The sequence below is a fragment of the Meriones unguiculatus genome, chromosome 4, assembly GCF_030254825.1.
Source record: "Meriones unguiculatus strain TT.TT164.6M chromosome 4, Bangor_MerUng_6.1, whole genome shotgun sequence".
NCBI classification, from domain to species: Eukaryota; Metazoa; Chordata; class Mammalia; order Rodentia; family Muridae; genus Meriones; species Meriones unguiculatus.
In genome coordinates, this window is record NC_083352.1 from 122,378,602 (window position 1) to 122,398,882 (window position 20,281).

A 20,281-nucleotide genomic window follows, 5' to 3' on the forward strand; every position below is an offset into this window, starting at 1 on the left:
TAAGCGATCTTGTCCAGCAATGCCCTAAGTTCAAGCCCCAAAACCCACTGGGGGAGGAGAAAACTGACTCTCTAAAGTTGTCTTTGACCTCCACATATGCTGTGTCTGCCTACATTCACACACACACACACACACACACACACACACACAAATTAAAAAACCCACAAAACCCAAAAGTAATTCATGGGTCAGGAAATGAGCCAAACAGGAAATAAAAAAAAATTATTTAGGAGTGACTGATAATGAAGATGCAGCTGAACCTGAGCCTGGTGAGCTATTCCCAGCTCAGTGTTAAGGGGACAGTCTGGAAAGCACTGTGGTTAGAAAGGAAAGTTAGCATAAATGCAAAAGCGGTGAGGGAGCAGATCCTGACCATCGCCCACTGGTCCACTCAGTGCACTGGGGACATCGCTACCCTGCGGGTGGGCAGCCCAAGACTGGTGGCGGGAGTGCTGATGACAAGCTGCTAGTGGAAATCATGCCTTCTCCCCAGTCTGCTTTCTCGGCGAGGTTCTTCAAGTCGGGGGGCGGGGTACAGGGGTCCTCAGACTACCCACATCAAGTCAACCAGACTGGACACTTAAACTGGGTGAAATCTCAGGCTACATTTTTTTTAAACAAGTGGCTTCACGTGTGAGACACAGGATGCCACAGGGCAAGGGGACCCACCTCCCTGTCCATTTACGTTTTCAGAGCCTGATCCAAACTGCTCTGAGGCCACGACCTAATCCAGGCCTCAGCTTACTTCTCTGTAGTGTGACACTTAGGATGGCTACTCCTCTGTTCCTCCAAGAGTGATTTCTCATCCCAGCACCCATTCCTGGAGCACAGGCCACCCATTCCTGACTACCACAGGGTGGTGGTCACAGCTCACACAAGCCTCCTCTCTTTGCAGCCAATTGAGTGCATAGACCCAGCAAGGCAGCAGAGCTGGCCAGGATACTGCTTGTCACAGGAAGAAACCGAGGCTGGGGGCAGACTACTTTGGGGCAGGAGTTACTGGAGAAAGGGCATTACACCTCCTCCCCTCCCCTCTGGGGTTGTGGCGGCCTTGGGTCCATGCTTTCTAGGAGTCCCGTAGGTGCAGTGGTATCAGCCTGGAGGAGGTCTGGAGCTGGCTGAGCAAGCGCTGCCCCTCCCTTCAGGCTGGGGCCCCGAGCTTAGACAGTAAGGAGGTCACCTTGAGAGGTCTTGGGGCGCATTCCTGCATCCTTTCCACAGAACCCTTCCTTCTTCGGGGGCAGCTATTCCTAGGATGTGACACTAGCTCAGTGGGGCTCCTCACGCACCACAAGGGACTCTCTAGTCCGGAGCAATGGTGCTGTGCTTACGGTGGAGAGTGCCCAAGACAAGCAAGACAAGCAGGGGCTAGTGTCCTGGGGGCCAGAGTCGGAGCTCTACGCTCTCTCAGCTGTTTATCTACTAGTAAATCACTGAGCAGGTCCTCTGGGCATGCAGCAGGGGAGGGGAAGTGAGGAAGGGCTTTCTAGAAGCGCCTCTGGATAAGAGTGAGAGGTGTGTCTCTTGGACCTATGGTGGAAGAGCATTCTGGGTGGTGAAGCGAGGAGGGCAGAAAGCAGGCGTGTTCCTTCCTCCCCGCCCCACCCCCACCCCTTGTGTGTGTATGTCTGTGTGTGTGTTTAAGGGCAGGACAACTGAGCGATGGAAGAAAGGGGAAGACATATGAGAGCGGCCAGCTCCTAGACGCTCTGAGGGGCACAATGGGGCTTCAGTTCCCCTAGGCGAAGCATTATTGTCAGGGTGAAGGAAGCACGATCCAAAACAGGCAGCTGTCCACCAGCACCCACTCTTTTTCTCCATGGCCTCAATAGGCATTTCAGGAACCTGGAACTCATTCTGAATGAGAGGGTGTGTCTGGGGAGAGGCCCCCAACCCCGAACTTGTAGAAGGCTGAGGCCTGGGAATGTGGGAGCCAAGGCAGGTCGAATCTGGGGCATGGAGGAGCGGGTGGGGGAGCCAGAAGAGTGGCAGAGGCAGCCACCTGGGCTTGGGTGGGCGGGGGCGGCCTCTCCATGGAGACAGCGTTTGGAAGTACCACTGGAATTACTCATGGAGCCCCGTGCGCACACGTGTGTGTGCCCAGGGCCATGTGCGTGCACACACCCAGAGCCCACGCAAGCCCAGAGCAGCTCGGAAGATACGTAAGGACTGACGTCACCCCTCAGCAGGACTGAGGACATGAAGTCCATCTCAGGAAGTAGGGGGCAGGCGTCAGGAGCCCCGGCAGGCTACAACTTCAGAGCCTCACAGCCACACAAGGCAGAGGCATGGAGCGGCACCCACTTTCCTGTGCTTGTCCCAGTAGGGACCCTAAGAGCTGAGGCCCGTGAGCTCAGGGGTACCCAGCCAGTTTCTTAAGGGAAAGAGACCATGAACATAGCCACATAGATGGATGAGAGTGGTGGAGGAGCTGGAGCCCTGGAAACGGTGGGGTCAGAAAGGACGGACACTGACACAAAGTCAGCTGTAGCACGTTATATTTGAACTGATGCCCTGAGGAGGAATCCACAGGACGGGAAGAGGTGTGAAGGGGGAGTTTCGGGAGATAGCAGAGAACACGCAAAGGCCCCGAGGCTGGAAAAGAACTCACAGATTCAGAGAATGAACAAACAAGGAATCGTGGCATGAAATGGAGAGCCAGACCTCCTGAGGCAGCTGGGCAGAGGCTGTGACTGCAGAAGGGCGGAGTCCCGGGGCTGGCCCCCAGATGCCTCAGGGTTTTCTGAGCCAGGGTTGGAATGTGCTCTTGCTGTGTGACAGTGGGTCTGTCACGTCCCTCTCTGAGCTTCTGGACAATGGACAGCCCAGTTCGTTAATGCCGGGACCATGTGGGTCCCTGACTCAGTTTCTCAAATTGCTTATCTGCTGTTTGGAGGGGTTGTGGTCCCATCTTCAGGCGGGTTTGGGGCGAGGCCAGTCGCTACAGCAACAGGGTTACCCAGACTTCCACCGTGGCAGTGTTCCAGCTGGCTCCCTGCCCTGTGGTCCCCAGGAGGACCGGGCTCCGGCTAAACAGAGCATCTCCTTTATTCTGTCCCCAATGCAAATATTCATTTCCTGACTTAACGGCCCAAGAGGGGAACCAGCTCCAGACACACACACACAGCAAAGGAATGGAGTCAGGGTCCTCCAGCCTCCTCCGCCTCTCCATTCAGTCCTGACACACCTCATCTGCTCTAGTTTAATCATTCGTTCTTTCCCAATGGCTAGCGGTTCTGTAGTCCCACTCCATCTTTACCCCTAAGTTCTGAACTAAAATTAACCCCCAAGCAGAGGCCATTAAGCCCTTGAGCTCTCTCTCTCTCTCTCTCTCTCTCTCTCTCTCTCTCTCACCTCAGGGCCTTTGCACTGGTTGTTCTCCCTACCAGGCAGGCTGTGCCAGGGACCTTCACAGGCTGCACCCCTGTTTCATTCAAGGCTTATCCCAAAATGCTGCCTCTTCACAAAAGTCTCCCTGGTACCTTCCAGGTCTAGGTAGGTGGCCCCCAAACCCACATCACCCCGCTTCATTTTCTTCAGAGCACTCATTCATTTGTCTAACTTGCCTACACTTTGCACTTGACTTAAGAGTCTTGTGATAGGAAGAATGCCGATGGCAAGAGAATGGATGACCTGCCCCTCCCAGGGTGGACTTACTCTGATGCCATGTCCATCCTGGGAGCGGCCCTTTGCACTGAGCTAGACTCTGGGGTTCCCTGGCCCTGTCATTGTTCCAACAACTCTTTCTCCGGCCCATCAGCCAGGCTGACCATTCCCAGTGTGACTCGCTGAATCTAGTCTGTTGTTTGTTCCCATCCTTGTGGCCTAGTGCTGTCATCTGCCAGGAGGCTGCCACCAGCCCCATTCTCCCATCACCGAGCCCCACCTCCAAGCCCAGCCCTCTAAGCTGACCACAGGCCATGGTCCAGGAGTGGGGGTCCCTTGCAACAAGACTCCTGAGGCTTCCAGCAGTTTTGCTGCACTGCAGCATGCAGCCTTGGATCCCACAGAAGCGCCCAGTGTGCAAAGGCACAGAATTCCGTCACTGTCGCAGCCTGTGTGTCTTCGGCCTGAGAGCCGACAGCAGTCCCTGCTACACGAGGTCTTGGTGTCCACCTGCCTGATCACCTGTTGGTGTAATATCCTTCCCAGAGGTAAGCTATCCCTCTTCCCCAGGAAGGTGTTTCTTCTGGCCCAGGCTAACCTCAGACTGTGCCCTCCAACCCAAACATGGACATGGCTGTGCCATTCTCATTCCTGACCCACACATGACCTCAGAGTCTCTGCACAGCCACCCACAGGACAGGCAAGGATGAAGGCTTGAACAACTTGCCCAAGGTCAGAGCCTATGAGAACTAGGGGAGCTCAGCAGGCATGGTGGTGTGCCTTTAACCCAGCGCTTGGGAGGCAGAGGAAGAGGCAGGCGGGTCTCAGAGTTGGAAACCAGCCTGGCGTACACAGCTCCAGACAAGCCAGAGCTGCATAGTGAGAACCTGGAAAAAGAGGAAGGGAGGGAGGGAGGGAATAAGGGAACTCAAGCCCTACTCTAAAGTCATGGACTGACGGCCTGTGAAAGCAGGGACTCCTCCTCAGAACCTGGTACACAGGGTTCAGCGGCGAACATCCCAAAGGGAAGCATTTTTGGGGCAGGGCAGAAAATACAGGGAGAAAGATGTTAGCAAATGATCAAAGAACAACTCCCAAAAGACAAGGAGCCGTTCTGACAGGCAAAACACGAACATAAGCAGAGGCAAAGCGGGGATAGGAGGGGGGAGGGTCCTTGCAGAATGTGAGGACGGCTCTGCCCTATAGGACTGTTTTAATCCAGAAGTCTAGATAATTCAAACAGTGCTGGTCAAAAGCCCAGACCAGCAAGCAGTCCAGGGCTCTTCCTCAAGTGACGCTGGTGGTGCTGGATACAGAACAGCCAGCGTAGCCCTGCCTCCCGCCCACCGCTTTCCCACCCCAGTGCTGCAGATTGCGGGGGAGGGCTCCGCTCCACGTGCAGGACAAAGCAGCCATTCGCTCAGAGACCACGGTGAGTCACCCTCAAGTTCCTGGGCTGCCCCTGACACTCAGCTGGCGTTCTGGCTGCCTGAAACAGCTTTGTGAGGCTGAGAAGGCATCAGAGAGGGGGCGGGGCCCGTGTGCGGGGAGCTGTGACTTCAATGGGTGACAGGTGTACTGTGATGAGGCCCCTCTGTGGCAGATGTGGTTTGAAGTTCTTGGGTTCAGAGGATGGTAACAGTGGCTCTGAACCTGGTCCCCAAGGGCTGGCTTTATCAAGAAGGACACAGATTTTATAAATATAACAGCCCTCACCTCCATCACATGGCTCCAGGAATTAGATAGGAAGCCAATTAGGAGAAGCAGGCTTGGCTGTGCTGGCAGCCAGTGGGGGAGGAGTGATGTGGAGGGGTTCATGGCCAGGGCAGGTGGGCCAGGGCAGGTGGGCTGATGGCTTTGTCTCTCATCCATGGCCACTACTGACCTCAGGCCACTGAGGCCAAAGCTGATATGTAGGCGGGTCTTGTCTGTAAAAACCTGCAGGGACCACTGAAGGCAGGGACCAGGAGTTAGAGGTCAACCTAGAGAAAGGATCGGGGTGGAGAGGGGATGCTGAAGAGATGGCACAGCAGGTAAGAGCGCTTGTTGCTCTGGCAGAGGACCCAGGTCCAAGGGTCTGCGTGGTGGGCCACCTCCATCTGTAACGCTGGTTCCAGAGGATCTGACACCCAGTTCTGAGCTCAGTGGACACCAGACACGGAAGCCGTGCACATGTACACAAACAGGCAAGACATACGCATACAAATCGTACACATAAAGATGAGTAAGTAAACTAAAAAAAAATCAAAAGGAGAAAGAAAAAGGATCAGGGCATAGGCTAGAGCTAGGGTCAAGGTTCAACCTAGAGAGGGACCAAGGCTCAGTCTGAAACCAAAGTCAGGGCTCAACCAGAAGAGGGACCGAGGCCCAGTCTGGGCCAACGATGGGATTTGGTTCGGGTCAAGTGAGGCGCATAGCATGTGGAGGACGCTCTTCCTGTTGTACTGCTCTTCCTAAGGGATCGGCCAGTGCGCTTCAGGATCCAGACCTGCTCTCCCTGGGGTGGCAGCTGGGAGCATGACTTCAGGGAGAGGCGAGAGGGGAGAGCAGAGAGGAGGGCTGCTATTCTAGGCCTCTGTAAATCACAGTGTGGGAGTTAAATATAGGGGGACACCACGTGGCAGGCCGTAGGTGGTTAATGACCCTGCAGGAAGCAAGTCAGAGCCCAGAGCAAGAGTGTGGCAGGGGGCGGGAGGACGAGAGACAAGGGGACGGGAGGCTTGGCCTTGATCTGGAGGGTGTCTGCCCCTCTGCGGCTTCCGGTTCATCTCCGCTGTCTTCACTAACCCTCGACCGCCCCATCTCAGGATGTATGGCTGAGGGAGGGTCTCTGAGCACCTCCATGGGCACCAGCAAGGCTGCTGCCTCTTCCCCAGGCTGGACCCAACAGAGCGCTCATGATCTGACCTGGCATCTTCAGGGTGGAAGCCCTCCTGGCCCTCAAGGCCCAGGACACGAACCCTGCTCTGGGAGGCCTTTCCCTGGCTGCAGTTCATCCTGGAGCTCACTTCGCCGCACAGAGGTGGTCTAGGCCCCATTACTCACTCACTGGCGTTGCCTTCAGGGCTCCAGAGTCAGGGCTCCTCGGAAACTCAGACCTCTTGGGGACTATGCTTGTAGCAGCCACGGTGTGAGTGCAGTCACTAGAGGAGAGCTCTGCGGACAAAGCCTGTCTGCATAACCTAAGCAAACTAACAATTAATTGCCTTGTTTTCCTCTCAAGGGCACTGAGCATTATCTGTGTTTCCCCTTTCCTTGTCTGGAAACTTAAGAAGTTTGAAGCCAAATCCGAGGTTTACCTTTAGCAAAGCATAACCTTGGGCTATCAAATTTCTGTCAGTATTTACCTTTCCCTGATCTCTTGCTTATTTGTTTTTCTAATTTAAACAAGGGAACTTTTTAAGAGGAGAGGAAGAAACGGAACAAAGAAACAAATCATTCATAGCTAAAGTGATAATTGCTAAAGTTATATAGAGTGCCTAATATGTACTAGGCCTTCGTTCATGGCCTGACATCACTGTCTCCTGTCTTTCCTAGGTCTACACACCCGCTGAACCAAGGAGCACAGAGAGGCTAGCAGGCTTTTCCAGAGTCACACAGCTAATAAGTAGGAGCAAGAATTTGAGGCCAGTGTGTCCAACTCTAGCTCAGACATGCCAGTGGCTGCCTGCCACTGCAGCCCAGGCTCTACTGGACATCAGCGGAAGTTGGGGCTACTGAGTTTGAAAAGCAAAGACAGGAGGAAAGTGTCTTCTCCTGGTAGCAATGAGCGGCAGGTTGGGAAGGAAGGACTTGTACTCTGTGGGCTTCCGGATTCAGGAGGAAGTGGGTCACCTCCATGGAGGCTGACCTCCATTTAGGGTAAGCCCACAGTTCCTCCCAGGGGAATGGGCTGCCTGCAGAGGCGCCTGACAGTGCCACGCTGGGTACTCCCACTCTGCTGAGGCCAAATGGACAGGCAGGAAAGGGGGCTCAGCCTGGAGGACACTGCACTACAACGGGCAGCTCTGGGGTGCCCCTCACCCAAGGGGGGCTGACCCCTTGGCATCCCCGCAAATGCCTGGGAGCGGTGATATTAAGCGCAGCACTACGGACAGGTTCGGGGAGGAGGGTTAGGAACTTGTAACAAGCTGGCAGAACTACTCTGCCCCAGGTGCCAGTGTGTCCCTGGTGAAGAGGCACTGAGATTTAGCAATGAGACCTCGGACTGGGCTAGATGAAGAGCTCAGTGAGACGGCATCACTCCCACCAATCCATCCGTAAATGCGCAGGACCGGAGTACGCGACAGAGACACTACTCCAGGTGTGCACGAGGGACCTGGTCCCCACGCCCCACGTCACACCACATGCAATGGCCGGAGACAGCTAAAGGCAGGCCCAGAGTTGCAGCTCAGGCGGCACAGTTCCTGCCTAGCACGCACGAGGCCCTGAGCTCCGTCTCCAGCCCTAGATAAATGGGGCGTGGTGGTGTAGGCTTGTAACCCCAGCACTGGGAGGTGGAAGCAGGAGGGTGAGGAGTTCAAGGTCAGAGATTTGAGACCAGCAACATGAGGTGCATGACACTCTCTCACACAATACACAAAAAAAGTGAAATGAAACAGACCCCAAGGACATCAGTGTGAAACATAAAGAGGAAACAGAAACTTCTCCTCATCAGAAAGGGACACAGATGACCTTGGGTGGGAAAGCCCCCGTAAGGTGCGGAGAGGAAAAGCCAACCAAAGGTGGGGCTCCATATCTCTACACCAGTATGTCACACCCCTGGATGACGACAGCACAAAGTTTGATCACAAGTGACGGGGGCGAGGGTGGGTGGGAGGGTGAGGGTAAGGGGCAGGAAATGCCTGTGACAAATGCTAAGATATCCGTCCATCCAAACCTCTTTCTCTAATTAGCAGGAAAAAGCAAAGTGATCCATTGAAAAACAAACAAATCAACAAAACCCCTCACAACAACAACAATAACAAACAGGCAAAGCGTATGAGCAGGCATTTTCAGAACTCAGATGACCACTCAGTGCCTAATGAGGCGTTCGGCTTCTCTAATAGTTGGTGACGCTAATGAAATGGAGATTTTTTTTTTTCTCTCTCTCAACAGATTGGCAAAATTAAGGAGTGTTAAATCAACTGATGTCGAGGAGCTGAGGAGGTGGGAACTCGGGTATATCACTCACGGGAGTGCAAAGTGGCGTAATTACCTTGTGGGGCAATTTGGCAGTGTTTGTGGACACAGAATTCCCTACACCCAAAGCATAGCGCACATCCCAAGGATCAAGGTGGACTCAGACTGCCGACCAGAAGGACGAGCCAGCGGGGTGTGTAACAGCCAGGGGAATGTTACTCAGCAAGGAAGAGCCATGACTTCAGCTGCCCTTGCACTTGGTTAGATGGAAACAGCGTGAGTAATACAGTGAAATCCAAAGATAACAAATTGATTATGATTGATGCACCTGAGAGCTAGCTAAGCTGGGGCTCGGGAGAGTCCCACACAACACCTGTGTTCCCCAGCTTCTGTCCTCTCCTCTGCTGGCCTGTGCTGATGAGTCCTGGGGATCCAGGCAAAGCCCCAGGCTCTATCCTTGATTTGGACAGCACTCCACCATGAGTCCAGACCCACACTGAACCCTCCTTTGGACCACAAGCCATGTCCTCTCCCTAGACTGTCCTTCTGACCACACAGCCAATGAAGGGTCTCACAGGAGTACAGATGGAGGAGTTTGGTCCCATAAGCAACCTCAGTCTTGGTGGATGAGGCTGCCTGGTGTGCTAAGTCCCTGTCATCCTTCTCTGTCCTTCAACCATTCTCTCTATTATTCTGCCAGCTCCCCCCGCCCTTTTCCTCCCTTTGCTATAGTGCTAGGCCTTGGGACCAGAGTGGGGTGTTGGAGAAGTGGATAGCTAGACCCTGAGGTCCAGGAGCTAAGCCAGGGAGTTGGACCTTCTAAAGCCAAGGGTGAGAGCAGGCAGCTACTTCCACTCAAACAACCAATGGCTGCCAAGGGCACCAGCCACGGTCATGTCCAGGGCCTCAGATGGCCACTACAGGCCCCTGGAGACAGGATGGCCAAGGACAGCCTAATTAAGCTTGACAGCAGCCCACAAGGCTTATTAAGTTTGGAGCCATTGGGGGAACTGAGGAGGCAGGGCAGCCAAAGCTGGCTTGGCCGCCGGTCCCCACAGGGACACTTGGCTCCACGGCTCAGGTCAGCCTGCTCAAAGCAATGTCCGTTAGCTAAGGATGCCAAGTACCTCCCAGACCACAGCCACTAGTCTGTCTGAGAAGAAGAAGTGATGACTTGGGGCAACTGTTTTCGGCCTTCTGCTTCTAATTCTGACTGGGTCACCTTAGGGGGTGGTTCCTTCGTGCTAGCCCTTCCCCATCCACGGTCTCTTCTGATTTTTAATCTACCCTGGAAGCCAGAAATAACTGCTTCTGCTCTGACAGAGGTAAGGAAACAGGCCTAGAGAGGGCAAGTGACTTGTCTGAGGCCATACAGTTGAGGCAGATCCAGGATTTGAACCATAGGCTCTTTGACACCTAGTTTGCTACAATACTAATTTCTTATCTCCCTATATCATAGGCGCTGTGAGGACAGAGTGCCTGCTAAGGGAGAAAGACTACAGGAAGCCAAAGCTGGCCAAGCCTGGAAGGCCACACCCCTCCTTTGATCGGGACTGGGTTATACCCAGGACCCCTTCTGATCTTATGGCTTTCTGTCTCTGTTAAGACTCCCTAACAGTTTCTAGCTAAGCAACCTGGAAAAGCCCTTCTCCTTTGCTTCTATGTCTGTGGAAGGGAGCCAGGCACCCTGCCTTAGGGTGGCTGTAAGGAAGAGGATCCTGGGTGGCCGAGTTCCTGGCACAGGGCCCATACACAGGAGGGGTCCCTACCCTCACTCCATGATGCTCTACCAACAACTTCCTAGTACAGTCAGGGAACTGCAACTGGAGACATGGTCCATGGGTCCCTTTGGTTTTCTGAGCTTCTGTCACCTCACCTGTGAAATGAGATTAAGCACTGGCCCTCCCCTGCAGGCTGATGCTCAGAAGCGAGCGCCGCATTACATAACACGCTCCTGTGGGGCTTATGAAGATGGAGACAAGACCCAACCTCAGATGATTGTCAGGTTTGCTCAGTGACACAGTCCAAAAGCCGACTTCACAGCCAGGACCTCAGAAAACCATCTTCTGAGGATCCTTTAAAAGTTCCTGAAGACAGAACCATGGACAGCACCTCCATTCCAGGACCGGAGGCGTCCTCTCTTCAGGACCACGGACAACACCTACGCCGTCAGCACCAAGGACAAGGCAGAGGACATGGCACAGGCCACAGAGCCCAGGACTGAGGTCAAAATGTCAAAATCTGGTCACCCAGAGCTGCCTTATTTCCACCCAGCTGGTTACTCACCCCACATTTTGGAAAACCTTTCCCAGTTCTCTTTACAAATGCCTGTTTTTGTTTGTTTTGGTTGGGCCTTTTGGATCTCATGTAGCCTGGGCTCCTTAAACTTGCCTTATATCTGAGGCTGGCCTTGAACTCTCGATCACCCCCACCCCCGGCCTCCAATCCAGGGTGTTGGGATTTCAGGCATGTGTTACCGAGTCTGGTTTCCAGGCTGCTATCCTTTGAGTTTCCTGCCCACTGAAGCAGCTCAGAAAGGCCTATGGAGATACTTGACTGGGGACCCAGATCCCTAGACCTGGCATGTCCTCCCTTTGACACATCTGGCCTCACTGGGCTTTTTGCTCTATTCTTCAAGGTCCTAAGAAACTCGACTGAGCCTCCAGCCTCCCAGTCATTACACCACCGAGGCCATCTGAACTGGCTCCTCAACCGTCTGATGAATGGTCATTCTTGGCCTGACCACTTTCCTGGCATTTCCTTGGCACTCACCAAGTAGCCAAGAATACCCTCAAATTCCCTATTGTCCTCCAGTGGGCACCCAGACCTTTGTGTGACATGGTGGGAGTGGAGCCCCTCTGCCGGTTTCCTCTCCTGTCTCCCCACAACACACCGTGAGTGCAAAAGTGCTCACTGTCCCGTCGTGGGTTATGGGCTCCATGTCAGGAACACCACGCAGAGGTGCTGGATGAATGCATGGCAGCTCAGAGGCAGGTGCTGCTCCCCCCACACAGCCTGCCTGCCCTTGTGCACCTCAGGGGATCTCTGAGGCAGCCTGGGGAACCCACTCTTGACAGCTCACCTGCTGGCCATTCTTCCCTCTGCTGAACGGAAGCTCCCAGTTAGAGGCAGATATCCCTGTTCCTTGCAGCTAAGGTGGGCATATGAGTGTGGTCATATCTGGACAAAGAGATGTAGGCTCCAGCTCTCCTGGGAGGGGCTTCCAGGAAGTCTGCTGTTTTTCTAAGAATGGCAGGCTCAGAAATCAGCAGCCTCAGAAAAACATTTTTTTCCCTCTAGAATTCAGACACCCAATACAGAGGTGGAGCAGGCATGAAAAGGAAAGACAGAGCCCAAGCATGGCCGAGGCCTGGCCTTTTGGTCACCTGAATTGCTGCATTGGCCCTGGTTGGCCTATCTAGATAGTCCCCTCCTCCCTCCCCTCTCGTTCCTTCCATTCTTTTCTTGTTTTCAGTGGTTCTGGGAATCAAACCCAGGGCCTTAGCAGGACCAGGCACGTGTTCTATTGCTAACCTGTATCTCCAGCCTTCAAGCTTGTTATTGCCATTGTTTGGACACAGGGGTCTCCCTACATAGTTTAGAGTGGCCTTGAACTTGCTACATAGCCCAGGCTGGCCTCAAATTCACAATCGTTTAGCTTTCACCTCCACAGTGCTGGTGTTATGGGTGTGTGCCACCACAGCTGGCTCCACTCTTGTGTTTATACACATCCTGTTTGTTTTTTTTCTGTTACATGTAACCAAATGCAATTTCCAAGCAGCTCAGTAGTCCAACAGGTGAAGTTCAGAGGGGTCAAATGATCTTTCCCAAAGTGATGAGGTGAGTGAAGAGGTTTGTCACTGGCCACTCAGTCTGTGACGTCTGTGCTCGGGAGCTAGCTGCCTGATGCCACCTGTGGTCCTAGCCATGGAGATGCCCTTCCTCATCGCAGCTCCTGCCTCTCCTCAAAGCCATCCTGGAAGTTCCCCTGCCATCTCCTCCGCATACCTCACCCCTCCTGACCCTGTGCAGGCAGCGCCTCCTTCCAAAGCTTGCCTGCCCAGCTGTCAGGGTTCTGCTCCCGTCCTTACCCTGACCCACTGGACCCTAGTGCCAGCTCCCTCCTCTCTCTGGTCCACACACTGCAGCAGTATCTCAGCAGAGTCTCACCTCTCCTGCAGACAGCACCTTGGCCGACCCTCAACTGCTAGTATTCAAGGCCACCCAGGTCAGGCTCCTGTCCCTCTCTATCTTTTACTCCTGTGACCTCCCTTTGTCTCTATCCTTCGGCCCTAATCCATTCTCCAGGCTACAGAGAGGCGCCTTGACAGCCCACCATCAGGAGACTCCACTCCCACCAGACCCCGGTTCCCTTCAGGCAGCTTCGAATAGCATCATTTACTGACGGATTCTGTGTGGAGCTTCCTGAGGGCAGGAGGCCTGCCTACCCTCCCAGCAGCGTCTGGCGTGAGGCCCAGCATGGCGCTCCAGCGGGAGAGGCGCTGAATGAACGCAGCAGCGCTGCCTACGCCTCCCCGCCACCCACTTTCTACTCCAGCCAGAACTACTCACGCTTCCTCAGAGCTTCCCACTTGGCCTCCCTAGATGAGGCCTCCTGTAGGCCTGCCCTTCCCCTTCCATTCCACCTGGCAGAACCAAGTGAGAAGCGTCCCAGACTCAACAAGGTGAAACCAGACGCTAGCCTGGGGAGACGGTGCCGGTGCACGCATGCGTGCTGTGGTCACGTGGCGCCTCCATCTGTTCTTAGGCATGCATTGCTGCGGCTGGGTCCCCTCTCTAAGTGTGAACCCCCTTCGGCCTGCCCACACAGCCACAGCTGCAGGGAGGAAGGGAAGTCATTGGTCTCTCCTGAGTCACTGTCTGCAGTGACGGTGACAACGAAGAGCCATATTTGTGGAGCCTTCAGCATGCAGCATGTGCCAAGTGCCCCGCCCCCACCTCTCGTGGCATTCTCACCAGACAGACCTACCATTGCCCCATTTTACAGATGACTTAAAAGAGGCGCAGAGAAATGGCGCCACCTCTGGGAGTGTCTAGAGCTCTGATCTCTCTAAAGCCAACTGTCATCTACCAAGGTGAGCTGAGCCACACCCAGGTAGCCTGTGGTATGTGACAGAGGAGCCTCCTATTGCCTTCCTGCCGCCTCTGAGGAAAGGCTGGAAGCAGACACCTCCTGGCCCTCTAGGCGCTCTCCCGGGAGAAGGTTGCGCTGGGCAGACTTACCCTAATCTGCAGCCCATAGAGGACGCAAGGCCCAGAAGACTCAGAGTGAACAGAAGTTGGCGAGCCTGGACTCTGATTCCCCAGCAAGGCTGAAGATTTTCCCAACAGCCTGGGCCAAATTTATCTGCCAATCCCCCAAAGAGCTGGTTCCAGCGTCTGTCTGGAAATGTCAGCCCGTGTGGTTGGAGGAATGCGAGGAGAGTTTTCCCCTAAATAGCAGGAAGCATATGGGAGGCGGATGGCGCCCGACGCCCCAACCTGCCAACTCTTGCTCAAGTGGAGCTAAAAGGGGCCCAGAAGGGTCTGGAATTCCTACCACCTCCCTGGGAGGGGGAGCTGGAGACGGAGACAGCAGCCTCACACAGGACAGAAAGTGGGTCCGGAGGGGGTTGAGAAGGGTGCCCAGCAGGGACTCTAAGGCTCCTTTTATCAGCCACAACAAGAAGTCACCATTCATGGAGCAATGGCCACAGGCGTGGGGCTTAGGCAGTCTCATTTGAACTTTGCAACCAACTCTGAGAGGGGATCCCGTTATCCCCATATCACAGATATGGAAACTGAGATTCAGACAAACACGTGAGACCTGGGCTGGGAAGGACCTCCCATGTCTACAGTGGAGTCACAAGGCTCTACAAGCTTTCTTCCAGGTTAATGGTCAGCTGCTTCTGGAATATTCCCAGGGACAGAGAGCTCACTACACCCCACCTACTCCATCTGCAGAAAGCTCTTTATGTCCTAAAGGTTTCTCTGACTGAAGTTAGAGCCTCCTCTCCGGGGGCTCTTCCTGTTAGTCAGACCCTGCAGGCCTCTGGTTTTTCCTTTCCTGCTTCCTACCATGTCTTCACATACTTGTCCATGGAGAGCTGGGCTTCTGAGGTCCCATCAGCTCCTTCTGCCTTTAGCGTGTTAGATAAAAGAGAAGCCTCAGGACCCAGGGACTTAGTGAGGGTCAGGTCTCCAATCTCAGCCGACCTCCCTGGTTCCTGCTTCCCTCCTTCCCTCCAGCCAACCTCTCAGCTGGAGGCTGGTGAACTCTGCAGAGCCGGCTCTCCCAGGCTCAGGCCTATGACACTTCTCTTCCTAGAGAGCCATATTCACCCTCAGGACTTTGCTCGAAGGAACAAGATCAATTGCTCTGTCCCTGGAGATTTCCAAGCAATCAGGTTCTCCCTCAGATCACTCATGTCCCTTTGTCATCGCTGATGGAGGGAGGCACTGCTCTTCTTAGCTGAGGTGGGCCTTGCCTGGGTGACACACGAGACATGACTGTTCTCATCCATCTTTGTACCTGGCGCCTGACACATGTTAGCGGATAATCGATGGAGTGCGAGAGAGTGAGTGAATGAACAGAGGCTATGGGGCACACTGAAGATTATAGAAGCAAAATGTTTGATTAGTAAGGATTTAGAAGGGTATTCGAGATGGTCTGGTGCTGTTGGAGTTGAGTAGAGAAAGTGGCCAGACTCCACCTAAGGGGGATGGGAGCAGGTAGAAAGACAGGCATGGAGGGTGTAGGGCAGGAGAGGCTGGGTCATGGCCCGCCCGATTTCAGCTTGCTCTACGCTGCTGTATAAATGTGTCAGCCTCTCACAGCTTCCACATCCTCATCTATGAAGTGCAAAGAGAGTCTAGAGAACCGGCAGAGTCAGCAGATGTGTGTCCCCAAGTCCAGACTGTTTGACCTGGCTCAAGTCAGTGTTTCTCTTTCAGTCCTTCATTCAGACTCCTGTGGACACCTGGGTTCCATCAACTTGAAGCCCTGACCTGGAAGTACAGGCCTCCATCTCCCCTCTGGCCAGCCTTTCAGGGGCCAACCCTCAGTGTCCCAGGTCTCCTCAAAAGTGTGGACTTGTTCCTATGATGTGGTTTTCTAGCTCACAGTGGAGGGACAAGAAGTGAGCTTCCCATCTCTGAAGGGTATGCAAACAGTGGCTAGGCATCTTGGGACACAAGTTTCTGATGGTGATAAATCCAGGATCCCTTGACAGGCCTTTGGGTCCCTTCTCTCCTTTTCCACACGGGATCTTGACCTAATCCCTGAAGACTGAACTCCCACCTTACGGCAGAAAAATCCAATGGCATGCCCTTCTCCTCCAGCACCCTTCCTAGAATCACCACTGCCCCTCCAGCATGCAATACAAACTCCTGCTCTGGCATTCAAAGCCCCTGTGGTCTGCGCCCGAAACCTCTTACTTAAAGATTGTGTACCCATCACATGCTCCTAGAACCTTGGCATGTGGCTTCCCACCGCCATGTTCTTCCAGCACTCTGTCTGATACCTTGACCATCACCTCCTCTAAGAAGCTTTCCTTGCTTCCAGGCAGGCTTTTGTGTTTCCTCTGCCCTCAGTGCACACTCTCTTAATTCGTCCCAGTCCTAGATAAGTCTTCTGTGGGCTCCCTCTCCCTCCCCAAACCTGCAGATCCTATCAGCCAGGACTGCTCCCTTTTGAAGGAGGCATCTCTTGAATGACTCTGCAGCCCCAAAGGTTCCTGCATTCTGTCTCAGGCCCTGGGCCCTGACACTGAGGTCAGGCTCAGTACTCTTTGGGCAGCTGCCTTGTTTTATCTGGCCATTAGAAAAATCGGAATCAGGCTAGAAGCAGAGCTGCACACCTGTAATCCTAGCACCTAAGAAGCTTAGACAGGCACCGCTTAAACATAGTGCAATCAGACTGCACTATGATGGTGCAGACTTTAATCCCAGCACTTGGAAGGCAGAGGCAGTCGGATCTCTATGAGTTTGAGGCCACTCTGGTCTATGTAGCAAATTCCAGAACAGCTTGGGCTACACAGTAAATCCCCGTCTCAAAACAACAAAAATAAATAAACAAATAAAAGTAATTAAATAAAAAGAAGCTGAGCCAGGCCCAGTGGTGCACACCTGTAATCCCAGCACTCACTCAGGGAGGCAGAGGCAGGTGGATCTCTGTGAGTTTGACATCAGCCTGGTCCACAAAGCCAGTCCAGGACAGCCAAGGCTACACAGAGAAACCCTGTCTCAAAAAAAAACAAAACAAAACAAACAAACAATGACCAAAAGAAGAAGGAGCTGAAACAAAAGGACCCTGAAATTTGAAACCAGCCTGATCTACACAGTGAGACTACCTCGAAAAAACCCAAAACCAACAAAGTCACTCAACTTGGGGAGTTCAGACATTACAGAAAGAGAAATGTGCTGGGTTTGACCACACTGGCCGCCTCAGGTCACAGCACACCATTGGTTTGGAGGCTTCAGCCCCTCTCCATTCCCAGGGGGCAACTGCATAGGTCTAGGCTGCAAATCGGAGCACTGGGTACCGCCTTAACAGCAGAAATTGATCGCAGGGTGGGCACAGCCTAGAAGCTGACCAGTCCATGCCAAAACCTGGGGATCGGGCTGGGCTGCCTGGGGAGAAGTCGTACCTACTCACGTCTCTGGATAGGCGACTTGTCACTTACATAGAACATCTCTGTGAGAGGTGCAGCCACACAGAGCGTCCACTGTTGAGCAAGGTCCTGGTGACACTGTCGGAGCCCCTGAATCCAGGAGAGCCTGGATTTCACAGCCACGAGTCACCCCCTCCCCCAGCAACCTGGGATGGCCTTTCTGTCACTAGTACTGAAGAGATCCTGAATGAAATGAGTAAAACTTAAATCACAGCCCACCCCTCTCTCCACATCGGAGAGCATCACTAGGAACAACTTCATGACTGTCCTTCCAGATCCAGACACGTCTCTGACAGAAGAATGAATACACATATTTTTCCATAAAAATGGTAAAAGTCATTGGATGTCTAAGTAGGTACCCTACTCCTCCCTTGGTCCTAGCATTCAGATCTGACTCCAAATTCAAGGATCCTGCAACAATGCACGATTAAAAAAAATTTTTTTTTTTTTTCAGGACAGAGTCTCACTATGTAGCCCTTGCTGTCCTGGAACTCACTGTATGGACTAGGCTGGCCTTGAACTCAGAGATCAATGCACCATTTTTTAAAACTACATTTCTTTACTCGTGTGTGTGTGTGTGTGTGTGTGTGTGTTAGGTCAGAGGACAATCTGTAGGCGCTGGCTGTCTCTGACTACCACGTGGCTCCTAAGGGTTGAACTCCGGTGCCCTGTATTGGTGGAAGGCACCTTTAGCGACTTGGCCATTTTGACAGCCCCCAGGCCTCCCCCCCCCTTTTAAATCCCCTATTTTTCCTCCAGCAATGTGCCAGGGACATGTTTCCATGTCAACAAGGGCAGATCTACAGTGCTGTTTCCACAGGACGGAGGATGCTGTCAGCTACTGGACGGAATCCATTTAACTGTCTCTCACAGACAGATAATTGGGTAGTTTCTAATTTATCACCGTCATCAAGGGAGGGACGGCTGCTGGTGAAGGAAGCTTGCCTGTGTCGGATTATTCATGACAGAGAGCCCAAGACTGTGGCTTCCCGAGCTGAAGTTGCTCTGCTTGAGATTTAAGGTTCTGAGCCGCCGGAAGGCACTGCCTGTCTTTCCAGGCAGGTTTAGTTCCCGGGGCCAACAGGTCCCCAACAGCAGCCTTGACTGGTGAGGCAAGTTAGTAGGTCGAGGGGAGCGGCCAAGGTTTTGGGGTGGGGGTGCTGCTGACCTGGGGTCTTGCTGGTCCTGTGCACAAAGCTGCTGTCATCCTCAGGCCTCAGGCCTGGGAGGAGGGAGGAGGCAGCCTGAGGAGACCGGCAGGATGTGACAAGTACACAGTGGCCAAGGCACTGGACACTGGCAATGCCACCTGGTATTATCCTAGTTCTGTCCAGGTCTCCACGCCCTCTCATGCTATCCATCTCTTTGTTTTTGGGGAAAAAAAAAAAAGTTCCAGAGAAGGCAAGTGACTTGCCCAAGGTCACACAGCCAAGAAGGAACAGAAAGGAGCCACAGCCTGATCTGGTTTCCCAGTCCCTCAGGTCTGCCTGTACCAGGGGAAGTGCTGGGAACAGCTTCTAGAAACTCAGAGTCTAATGAAAATGGCAGGCCGGCTTATAACCTCCTTTAAAAAGGGTAACAGGAAAAAATCCCTCCACACTATGAAGCTCTTTCTGCAACAGTAAATTTAGATCCCGGCCCCGTTTTTAACAGCCGCAGCAGGCCCTGCTGCACAGCCACAGCAAGCATATCTAACTAGTACCCCGGTGATGGGCAGGTGGCTTGTTCCCAACTGCCCTGCCACTACCAACAACACTACCCAGTGCTCCCCAGCAGGGCTGACCGTGTGCTCTTAGGCGGTCCACGCCAGCCACATGGTGGCCCTGAGCTGCTGATCCATTTCACTGCACTGGTCCCGGCTCCTCTCACTCTATTTACGTGGGTGGTTGTGTAAGAGGAGTCCTTCCCCAAGCCCGGGTGCTGTGGGAGGGGTACTGATGAGTGTGACTGTTCTCAATAAACCTCCTTGGAATGTATGGATGCCTCTGGGGCTGGTGCCCAGAGAGAGCGGGCTGCCAGCTTCAGGCTTGCAGAGCCTTCTGCATGCCACGTTCTAGAGCTGTTCCCAGCACCAGCTGGACCTATTGCTTTGCTTGAGTGTGACTCCAGCCGCGTGCAGCTCAAGCCCTGCTGGGGTCCTCAGCCCTAGGTCCAGCTTGCTTATACACAGTCCCCAGAAACGGAGAGAGTCTTCTCCTCTCTAGACTTCAGACCCTTCATCTGCAGGGCAACAATGACAATGCCTTTGGGTTGTTCTGAGCTTAACGAGGTACTAGGTTCAGTACATAGCAGGCCTGGAGCAGCGAGTTTCCAGCAGCGGCCTCAACCCCTCAACCTTGAGGTTACCTGCGCATCAGACATGTACATCACAGTTTGTAACAGTAGCAAAATTACAGTTATGAAGTAGCAACAAAAATAATTTTATGGTGGGGGGGGTCACCACAGCATGAGGAACCATATTAAAGAGTTTCAGCATTAGGAAGGTTGAGGACCACTGGGTCAGAGCCTGCTTCCTCTGGATGAGTTCTTTTTACCTTGAATGAGCCTGAGTCTTCCTCAGCCCCTCCCAAGCTGCCCCTTTCGATACCTTGCTCCTATCTGGAGCATTTGTTAGATGACCGAATGCCCTGTACTTGCCCTTGGCAGGGGCCTAGCCCTTCCTGTTGCCATGTCCACAGATACCTGCCCAGCTTCCCACATCTCACACGTGCGAGGGGCACAGAGCCTGCGAAAGCAAACAGAGGGCCCCTAACTTTCTGGCGCAGCTTCTGAACTCCTCATTGCACTGGAGGCTTGAGCTGACTGTCTGGTTTCTCGTCTCACCTCTGAGCCTATGCCAAGCAGCTTTATTTTGTAAGCCTCGCTTGCCCCAGTGGGTAAAA

At 53.5% G+C, this 20,281-nt stretch overlaps 1 protein-coding gene and 1 pseudogene across 5 annotated transcripts in view; one reads left to right on the top strand and one right to left on the bottom strand.

The window, feature by feature from the left end:
* Dlgap4 (DLG associated protein 4) overlaps positions 1-20,281 on the bottom strand; it is a 147,572-nt gene that overhangs the window by 74,590 nt on the left and 52,701 nt on the right. Inside the window, exon 1 of one of the 5 annotated variants that reach the window (XM_060382949.1) lies at positions 13,972-13,988. The exons of the other annotated variants lie outside the window; for them this stretch is intronic. The gene's annotated coding sequence lies outside the window, so the exon portion shown is untranslated. Of the gene's footprint in view, positions 1-13,971; positions 13,989-20,281 lie in introns of those variants that run through there. 5 annotated transcript variants of the gene reach the window in all.
* Positions 12,563-20,281, top strand: part of LOC132653802 (small ribosomal subunit protein eS6-like) — a 40,354-nt pseudogene continuing 32,635 nt past the window's right edge.